This window comes from Symphalangus syndactylus, chromosome 6 (genome assembly GCF_028878055.3).
Source record: "Symphalangus syndactylus isolate Jambi chromosome 6, NHGRI_mSymSyn1-v2.1_pri, whole genome shotgun sequence".
Taxonomy (NCBI): domain Eukaryota; kingdom Metazoa; phylum Chordata; class Mammalia; order Primates; family Hylobatidae; genus Symphalangus; species Symphalangus syndactylus.
The window spans coordinates 57459763-57470799 of record NC_072428.2 but is presented as its reverse complement, the minus strand read 5'-3'; the positions used below and the strand labels follow the sequence as shown (position 1 = coordinate 57470799).

At 40.9% G+C, this 11037-nt stretch overlaps 1 long non-coding RNA gene across 1 annotated transcript in view; it reads right to left on the bottom strand.

The window, feature by feature from the left end:
• The window catches only part of LOC134736898 (uncharacterized), a 28504-nt gene continuing 17467 nt past the window's right edge, over positions 1-11037 (bottom strand). Inside the window, exons 3-6 of the long non-coding RNA XR_010121361.1 lie at positions 7250-7399; positions 4463-4584; positions 3465-3529; positions 1-777 (exon numbers count right to left, since the gene is read on the bottom strand). This is a non-coding gene — a long non-coding RNA (uncharacterized lncRNA). The remainder of the gene's footprint in view (positions 778-3464; positions 3530-4462; positions 4585-7249; positions 7400-11037) is intronic.

Here is an 11037-nt window from a genome sequence, read left to right as displayed (position 1 = left end):
TGAAGCAACAAAAGCAGAGATTTATTGAAAATCAAAGTACACTCCACAGGGTGGGAGCGGCCGGAGCATAGGGGCTCAAGAGCCCCATTACAGAATTTTCTGGGGTTTAAATACCATCTAGAGGCTTCCCATTGGTTACTTGGTGTACACGCTATATAAATGAAGTAGTGGCCCACAATTAGTCTGTTTGGTTTAGGAAAGCAACCAGTCAGAGGCTGAAGTTACAAAGGTTACACTTATGCAAGTGTCTGATTGGTTGTGAAAAGCAACCAATCAGAGGCTGAAGTTACAAAGTTACACTCCTATGCAAGCCTCTGATTGGTTGCTTTCTGCAACCTGCAACCTCTCAGAGATACTTTAAATTTTCCATCTGCCATGTAGAAAAAGGGCTGCAGGGGGTGGTTTGCAAAGGGAGTAGCCTCCAGTCCTTTTGTTACTTAGGTGTGGAAAGTTGGGGTTTTCCTTTTGGTTTAGTTCTAGGAAGTCAGTGTGAATCAGCCTTATGATCCCTGCCTCCAGAGCCTATTCTCCTGCCTTATTTTTCCCTGAGAGATGTGATCCCCATAAATCTTTATGGGAGGCAGAGGGACCAATGGTCTTTCTTCTGTAATTGCCTCATGCTGATTGGGGTGTAGTCCTTACATATTGGGAATCATGGAATCATGGAATTCTTGCCCTCTTCTGTCTAGTGGAAACAAGGTATCTTCTTCAGGGTGTGGTGTCTTCACCTGGAACTGGCTGGAACACTTGTCGCATGATCATCTGGTTTGATGGTCTCTAGGAGACAGGAAATTAATTTGGTTAAAAGATTTAATGGGAACTTCAGTGGGTGGATACCTATGCTGTCAGGAATGTTTGTTACAGAGATTTGCAAGAGACGAAAAAAACTGGTATGTTCTAGGATCTATGTGTTTCCTTAAAGTCTTAGCACAAGCAACTCCATTTTGGTTCGGTTTGATCTGTTGGGGCCTAGTGCATGAGCTCAGTCCAAGACAATGGCCTCCCATAATTTTGTTTTAAAAAAATTCCCGCTTTTGTCTGGGCGCGGTGGCTCACGCCTGTAATCCCAGCACTTTGGGAGGCCGAGGCGGGCAGATCACGAGGTCAGGAGAGGAGACCATCCTGGCTAACATGGTGAAACCCCGTCTCTACTAAAAATACAAAAAAATTAGCCAGGCGTGGTAGCGGGCACCTGTAGTCCCAGCTACATGAGAGGCTGAGGCAGGAGAATGGCGTGAACCGGCGAGGCGGAGCTTGCAGTGAGCCAAGATCACGCCACTGCACTCCAGCCTGGGCGACAGTGGGATACTCCGTCTCAAAAAAAAAGACAAAAAAAAATTCCGCTTTTGGGTCACGTTCTCACTTAGGTGAGAACTTAGGGCCTTAGCACCACTCTCAGTTACCATCATTTTGGGTTTCTGGTCTCAGCACGTCATTCACAGGTTATGACGTCCTCATGGTCGCACATTTCTTTCAGCTCTTGTCATTCCAGCTGAAGAGAGACATCTGACATTCTAGAGATGGCTGCATGCAAACATTTAAAACGTTTGAGAGAATACAGTGCACCAGGGAGACTATTATCATGACTATTGGGAGGATAATACCAAGAGTCTGGAGCACACGCCTTACCCAGGGTCCCCATAAACCAAACTTCCTAAAATTAAATAGATTGAAGGATGAGCTAAACAGTCTGCTTATAACTAAGCAATGTCTTCATTAATTCCCTGCAACTAAATCTCCATAATCTTCATTTGATGTATTTGTCCATAGGCCAGGAGTGCCAGCAGCTGCAGATACTTCTCTGTTCATTGGTTCAGCCAATTCTTTTTTCTTTCTTTCTCTCTTTTTATTTTTATTTGTTGTTGTTGTTGTTGTTGTTGTCGTTGAGATGGAGTCTTGCTCTGTTGCCCAGGCTGGAGTGCAGTGGCACTATCTTGGCTCACTGCAACCTCTGCTTCCCAGGTTCAAGTGATTCTCCCACCTCAGCCTCCCAAGTAGCTAGGACTATAGGCATGCACCACCATGCCCAGCTAATTTTTTTGTATTTTAGCAGAGATGGGGTTTCACCATGTTGCCCAGGCTGGTCTTGAACTCCTGAGCTCAGGCAATCTGCCCACCTTGGCCTCCCAAAGTGTTAGGATTACAGGCATGAGCCACCGTGCCCAGCTATTCAGCCAATTTTTTTTTTTTTTTTTTTTTTTTTTTTTTTTTTTTTATGAGATGGAGTCTTGCTCTGTCACCCAGGCTGGAGTGCGGTAGTGCAATCTCAGCTCACTGCAACCTCTGCCTCCCAGGTCCAAGTGATTCTCTGCCTTAGCCTCCCAAGGAGCTGGAATTACAGGCATGCACCACCACACCCAGCTAATTTTTGTATTTTTAGTAGAGACAGGGTTTCACCATGTTGGCCAAGCTGGTCTCGAACTTTTGGCCTTATGTGATCTGCCCGCCTCGGCCTCCCAAAGACTAGAGGCGTGAGCCACTGTGCCTGGCCTGTTCAGCCAATTCTACCATAACTTCCACAAAATCATTTAAAGTCTGTTGTGTAACCATAGCCTTTACAGTAGATGTTCTCAGAAGATCCAGTCCTTGGGTTCTAGATTGTGAAGGGGTTAATTGTTCTCAGTGAACCATAAAAACCTTTCTTTACCTGGTGAAAATACACTGTATCATAACAATCTACTGTTACAACATCAGCCCTCTTGCACGGGAAAGCTTTTATACAACAAGAAAACATGCATTGAACATTACAGTGGAATGAAATCCCTTTGTAAATGTTTAAATGGCCCATCAGGTAGCCAAATGTACCTGAAGCTTTGATTGCCTTCCCAGGAATATGAATTGGACAATCCAAACATTGCTTATAAAATATTTTAGCAATTTATAAGTCAGCACATCCATGTATATTTAATTTGGATCATTTTATCTTTTCCCTGATGAGTCATGGAATGCAGAACCTTTAGTAACAAAAGCTTTAAGGACTCAGGAAGGACAAGGTGGCTGTCCTGGTTCTCCGTAAGTCCATGCTTAACATTGGCTTTATATCCTCTTGTATACCAGTTGTTTCTCCAATTTAGGTGCATAGCACTGATAGCTCATGGGTTATCATAGGTAATTTGACATAGACCATGGAGTTCAAATGACTTTTAGTTAAAAACACTATTGACAAGACGTATATTCAGACATATTAGAATTTTAGAAAGCCCATACAATTTTGGAATATATATTAATATCATTCACTAAAATATAATCTGAAGAAGATTAAACATTTTTTATTTTGACAATGTTTCCCATGTAACTAAACATGTACAATTTTGAAGCTGAAATTAAACTTTGGGAAGCCTACTAAATATGTTAAAGGTTTATAAAAATTTATATTCCATGCCTTCTTATAATCTTTTACCATTCATTTAATCAGTTTACACAGAGAAAAAGAGGCCAGAGATTGACTGTTAAAAAATTCTTACCATTTTGCTGGCATGCCAGGCTTCTGGGTTCTCTTTCCCTGAGCGGCCCAAGCAACCCTGCTTGACTGTATGCAAACAAACACATTCCCATGAATTAAGAATATCCACAAATAGTTTACAAATTTTGGATAAATTTTGTAAATGCTATTTATGAAAGTACACACTTAATATATCAGGAAGCCTAATATCCAAAAAGTTAGTTTAAAGTGAAAAAGCTAGTGTGCATCATCAATTCCTACGGATACAACAAAGGTAGCCTAGGGATTCCAGATAAATGGAACCAATGATGACTTGCTAAAAATGCATAGGAAACAAAATAACTCTCCGCACAATGAAATAAAAGCCTTCCATTAGAAACTTTAAAAAATCATGGTTTTATATATATGCATACATGAGCAAAGCCCAGAGGAGAATAAACAGTAAACAAATGAAAATTAGAAGCAAAAACAAACAGGAAACCAACTCTAAATTTTTCCTATTCGATCTACCCTGGAGGCTATGGGGTTACCCAGGGCCCCCAAAAACCCACATGATGAATATTTTATTCTTGATACACAATTAAATATCCTTAAATTTACCAATATCATCATACATTCTGTGCAGTCAAGAAATTCACTGTAGGCACATGACCAATAAGTACTCCAGTGTCAGCACTATCCAGGCAAAACAGTAAACATAGTGTGAAGCAATGCAAGCATGGATGTGCAATTTGGCTCCACACTAAATCCAGCTTCATGCTTAACTATACTTAAAAAGATTGCCAAAGTGCTGATGCATTTTTACAATATGTCAAATAAGACTTTAATCAAGACTAAGAGCTTTAACTACAAAAATGTTAATTTGGCTGGGTGTGGTGGCTCACACCTGTAATCCTAGCACCTTGGGAGGCCGAGGTGGGTGGATCACCTGAGGTCAGGAGTTTGAGACCTTGCCAACATGGCAAAACCCCATCTCTACTAAAATTATTTTTAAAAAACTAGCTGGGTGTGGTGGCGCACCTGTAGCCTTAGCTACTGGAGAGGCTGAGGCAGGAGAATCACTTGAACCTGAGAGGTGGAGTTTGCAGTGAACCAAGATCACACCACTGTGCTCCAGCCTGGGCAACAGAGGGAGATTCTGGCTGAAAAAAAAAAAAAAAGTTAATTAGCCAACTGTCTCCAATTCTCTACCAAGTTTTAAAGGATATTTTATAATCTAAACTTTTCTACATCTTTCTCCCCTACTTACTGGTTCCTTACTACATTGTTTCATAAATAACCTTTTCAAATCTGTAATTTGAACCAACTTTTAGTAACTTCTGAATTAGATAAAATTATTCTTTTTCTCAGCAATAACACGACCCTTTTGGCACATTTTTGTAAATAGAATTATGTGTTAACTAGAATTCTTATGCTTAGTAACCTAAAATTTTAGTGAAACCCTGAAAAAAACAAGAAATCCTGAAGTATCAAATATGGGCATTTATAGATAAGAAAAATTCCACCATTTTTAGAAACATATTTCCCCATATCACAACTCTTTCTTAATTGGAAATCACCCAGATATTCAATGAGCATCAAAAATAATCTTAAGATTTTAATTTACACAAAAAGTTTACCTAAAACATTTATCCCATTTATATGCACTCAATTCTTTCATTTTTAACAGTTTATCTAGATTAATTCTGTAAACTGAGATCTTAGACACTATCATTTAAAGTTAGTTATTTCTTTGCTGACCATGTTTTTAATCGTCAGTGAACATCAGGTGCTCACCTAAACCTAAGTAAGAGTCTCAGAGTTAAATACATAGGTATTTTTGCAAATAACTCAGAAGATTTAGCTAACATTAAATTTCTCTCATTTGTCAAAAAATGAAAAAGGCACACAAACCAAGATCATTTTGTTTTGGCTGGGTTTGTCGTTTTATAACCTTGTATGTCAAAACCTGACACTTCAAAATATCTAGCAGAGACAAATATAAAATCCAGACAAGGCTCGGTGTGGTGGCTCATGCCTGTAATCCCAGCACTTTGGGAGGCCGAGGCGGGCAGATCACTTGAGGTCATTAGTTCGAGACTTGCCTGGCCAACACGGTGAAACTCCATCTCTACTAAAAATACAAAAATTAGCTGGGCATGGTGGCACATGCCTGTAATCCCAGCTACTTAGGAGGCTGAGGCATGAAAATCGCTTGAACCTGGGAGGCAGAGTTTGCAGTGAGCAGAGATCAGGCCACTGCACTGCACTCCAGCCTGGGTGACAAGACCAAGACTCTGTCTCAAAAATAAATAAATAAATAAAATTTTAAAAAATAAAATAAAATCCAGACAAAAATGTATGCTGACAATTCTGAAGGCATTTCTATTTTTATTTTACCAATTATTTTAAAGCCAGCTTGTTTAGTAAAGTTATACTTAAGTCATGTGAACTTGAAAATTGCTTAGACTTACTTGCTTAATTTATGAGCACTCTTTTACTTATGAGCCAATTTGGTAGACACAACATATAACAATAAGTGTACATACAAATAAACACATCTCAACATGTATACACACACACACACAAATGAAGATCCAATAGCTTGGAATCCTCGCCATGAGATAGCAATACAAGCTCGCCGGTTTTACTTTGTTTGCCCCAATAGGTAATCCAATGAAGGCTGTGAACCAAAATTTTGGGAAAAGCATTTTCATGGCAGTTTGATTTTTACAGACCAAACCTCCGCAGATTCCAACAAACATTGGGGCCAAATAGTACCAAAGGAGAATATTACGTACTAACTAGGCCTGACCCTGCTTAGAACAGTAGCACCAAAGTCCGGATACACGCAATGCATCCCACTTTCCCTTTCACCAGCAAACTCCAGATTCCAAACAATATTGGGGCCAAACAGTATAGCAAAAGTTCCCATTGTCATCTGTGAGAGAAAATTCTAAGGAGCGCTTAATACTAGGCCTCAGAACCTCTGCCAAGGGCGTTCCCTTTGGAGAGGTTGAGGACCGGAGGATCTCCCGGAGCATCCCCCTTTGGGGTCCAATCTTAGAGTGTCAGACGTCTCTGACCTTAGGTGGGCACTGGTGCCACTGGCAAGTTTTCCCACCAGAGGCGATGGCCCACTGTGAGCTTTCCTTTTGTCCGTAGATGAAGGCCTCAACATCTAGCATCTTTATAATTTGATTAGGCCACATTTTCCCATGCTTCCCGTTCCACTAGAGTGATAGCCATGAACCTTAGTGATAGGAAACTGGAGGCTGGGTGGGTTTCTTTTGCCCTTCGCCAGTTGACTAGGGGAAGGGAAGAATTTAGCGTAAGAAAACAAGGTTTAAGTCAACTGAAAAGCATGTGAGTTTGCCCCAGAGGAGCTGTGCACGACATGTAAGGATCAGGGACCACAACCAGCAAACACAGAAAAGAGTCACTCTCCTTTCTGGGCAGGACAACTATCCCCAGTCACTCCTTGGCTTTAAGGCAACACCAGAGTGTGGCCCCAGCCAGTTGCCCCCAATTTCCAAGGAGCTACTAGGAAATAACTGCTGAAAGACTGAAAAATAAAGGGAAAGAAAAAAAAAAAGGGAAAAAGACCCAGGTCCCTTAAACGAACCAGGCGGTGGCAGTTAGGCACCTCCACACGGAAATCCCTTAGTTTCACTGGCCTCGACCAGAAACCTGCAGTTGCCTCCGTGTTTAGGCGCTGTCCACCAAGGGTCCTTAGTTGGAAAGGAAAAGAGAAAGAGACAGATTCCCCTGTATAGAGCAGAAAGGAAAGGGAAAAGCAGAAAAATAAATCCCAAACTTTGGGCTTACCTCCTAGCTGGCTCACCAAAATCTGTTACCGGTAGAGGATGTACAGGCAACAAGGCGAGACTCCGTATAAAAAAAAAAAAAAGTTTATCTCAGCATTTTCAAAGTATCAAAAGCTTGTAAACCACCTGAACTCCATCAGTACCAACAGATCTATCAAAAAAAAAAAAAAAAGTTTATCTGAGCATTTTCATAGTATCAAAAGCTTGTAAACCACCTGAACTCCATCAGTACCATCAGATCTATATTCGTGGACATGAAAAGATGAAATATGGCATAAGATATTGATAAGCATAAAAGTCAGGTTATAAAACAGTATGTTTAGTATGATCTCATTTTTAAGTGTGTGCATGTATGCGTAGAAAAAAAAACCGGAAATGAGTATCCACGTAAAGTGAGGTTAGCAATGATTTTTATTACTGACTGTATTTGCTAAATGTTCTACTATATTTTGCTTTTAAGAGCTACGTTAACAAAAAATAACTGCACAGGTTTAAAGAATGCTCAAAATAAGTTGTCTTCTTATCCCATCCTTAGCCCTCTTACCCCTTAGCCCTCTTCCCCAGAGGAGAACGTTTATTTATTTATTTAATTTTTTTACTGCTCCTTGTAGAGCAGGGCTACCCCATAGGCAGTAGCTTCCCCAGAGGAGGACTTTTATATTCAGAACCATTTATCATAATCAGAAACAAAAGGACATTTGCATTTTGATATATAAATGAACAAAATACTTGTTTTCTGGGTTTGTATCTCCCATTAACAGACTGTGGAGATTCTTAGGGCAAAGAAATAACTCAGCTTTAGAATGAATCAGGGTTTTGAACCATAGCTCTGCCGTTAAGTGTGGTCTTGAGCAAGTCGCCAACTCTAATTCTCAGTTTCCTCATCTTTAAAATAGAGGTAATCACCCACCTCATATTCTGTTGTAAAGATTAGAGGAGATAAAATGTGATGAAATACTAAGTGTGTAAAGCACTTAGCATCATTGTGCACATATAAATGCTCGATAAATGCCAACTGTAGTCTTTGTAGCAACTATTACTGGTGTGTGGCACATGAGCTGGAGTCTTTTCTTCAGAAACATTGGTTGGACTACTGGACCAGAATAAACAATTCATTCATTTGGCAGGGAGTAATTTCTGAGATGAAAAGCAGGTATTAAAGAATTTCCTTGAAGGTGATATGGGCTTCAAAGAATCATACATTCTTTTGTAGCTGAGTGGCTGGGGAGTGGGCGATAGGTTTCAGTATGGGAGAAGGTTGAGATTATGCTCTATAGTTAATGCAGGCCTCATAAGGCTGTGGACAAACCCAGACACATAAGTGCTCAGAAGTCTTGGGAAAAGCAAGCCACCAACCAACCAGAGGAAGATAAAGAGCTGGACCCAGGAGTAAGGAAATTAATATGCATTCATCCTTTGTGCTGATTGCAGTGTCTTCTGTAGGCAAGCAATCCCCCGCATGCACGGACTGAACTAATACTTTGGTTTCGAGCACAGCGTTTCAATCTCTTGGATTATCATCACAGGGATTGGAGGCCGGTGAAAGCAAAGTAGGGCCAGATAAGGGGCTAACACTTACTGAGCCTTGACTATATGTGAGACAATTTAGACATTCTTTTTTCATTAAATCTTCATAATTTTTGAGGTAGGTATTACTGCCTCATTTGCAGATGAAGCACTCAGGACTAGGGAAATTAGTGGCTTGATGAAGGTCACATAATTACTGAGTGATGGAGCTAGAGCTCAAACTCAAAGGCTGATTTACTCCAAGCTGGCACCCTTTCCCACTACAATGTGTTGCCTGCCAAACTCCATTGCCTTGAGTAAGGCTTCATGGAAGCAGTGGCTTAATGGAGTAGAAAGTCAAGGACTCTGAAATAAGAAAAGTTGAATTTAATTCTTTCTGTGTGGACTAGGGGGAATCCCTTGTCTCTAGGTCTTGGTTTTCTTAACTGTAAAATGGGGACCATAATACCTGTAGCACTGGAGGCTTAGGCAGATCAGATAGGTCTGAAAGTGCTTACACTTGCTTAAACTTCATAAAAGCTATGTAAATGTTCATGGTGGTTGTTAGGAAATGGTAGAATTTTAGGATGTCTCTGAAGAGGACTGTGCCCAGGAAGGTACCAGATCAGGGTTGGCTCTCTGCTTGAATCTGGAGACATGAGATGGAGGGAGTGGTTTGACTCACCTGGCGCAGGAGGGCTTTGCCCTGTATTTGGTACTTTAAAGCAGATTAGTAAACATTAACTGAAATTAATCCAGGCACCGCACAAAAAGTGGTTTGGGTAAGAATTGATCCTTTCATTAAATATTTGTTAACTCAGTCTGTGCAGGACTCTGAGCAGGGCCCTGGAGAGATCTGGAAAAATGAAACAGGTCCTTTAACATGAGACAGAGCATGCTAAATACCACTAGAGAGGTTCTCTGGAACTGCAGTGGAAATGGAGATGAAAGGCACAGACCCTTGCTCAAAGAGCTTCCACCTCAGGGAAGGATACACTGCAAGCTGGGTAGAGTAATCAGAATCATCACAGAGGTAGAGCAGAGCTGTGGGTGGTCAGAGCTTGGGGACAAAAGACTGAGTGATAGGAAAGGTGGAAAACATTGGGTGGGAGATTAAGGCTTTTTGTTCTAACTCTGAATGGGCAGCATCAATTTGAAATGGAATCATGGTGGGTTTCAGGGATTGAGAGGAAGGGGACAGGGAAGGATGAGGCTGGAAGGGAGAGACTGGCGGGATGCTGTGAGAAAGGGGATGGGGGAAAGGGGGACAGGAATTGTCCAGAGAGGAGCTGTTTGCTTAGAGAATGGGTCAGTGGATAGGCTTCCCTTCTGAAAGACAACTTCATGACATGGGGAGGTTTAATGTATCAAAGTCTCGCCCCTCTTATTAGACTCATGTCTTTAGTCATTTAATTTTTCTTAATCTCAATTACTTCATCTCTAAAATGAGGTTGATTATACATACTTCATATGGTTGTTGTAAGGAATGAATTAAATCAATGGCATAGCGTGAGTGCCCTAAGACACATATATGAGAATGTTCCTGGCTGGGCACAGTGGCTCATGGCTATAATCTCAGCACTTTGGAGGCTGAGCTGGGAGGATTACTTGAGACCAGCCTGGGCAACACAGGGAGATCCCTGTCTCTACAGAATATTTTTAAAAAATTTGCTGAGCGTGGCGGCATGCACCTGTGGTCCCAGCTGTTCCAGAGGCTGTGGTGGGAAGATTGTTTCAGCCCAGGAGATACAGGCTGCAGTGAGCCATGATCATGCCACTGCACTCCAGCCTGGGCAACAGAGCAAGACCCTGTCTCAAAAAAAAAAAAAAGGATGTTCCTAGCCATGCTCTGTGCAATGCTGGAACCCTGGAGCCATTTAAGTGTCCGTTCACTCAATGGATAAATTGTAATGTATTCATAAAACACAATACTATGTAGACAAGAAAATGAATGAATGAAAACTCTAGGCGTCAACAAGAATGAGTCTCAGGAACATAATGTTGAATGAAAAAAGTGAGGCTCACTCCTGTAATCCCAGCACTTTGGGAGGCCAAGGCATTGGAATCACTTGAGCCCAGATTAAAGTAATTTATATAAATAATGTTTTTAAAAAAGAAAAAAGTGAGTCACAGAAAGATACATACTCTCCACTTCCTTTAACCTAAAGTTAGGAAACATGAAAAACTAAAAAAAGCACTTTGAGGATAAAAATATGTGGTAAAACTATGAAGAAGAGCAAGGGAATAAAACACAGAAAATTCAGAAGAATGGTTATCTCTGGG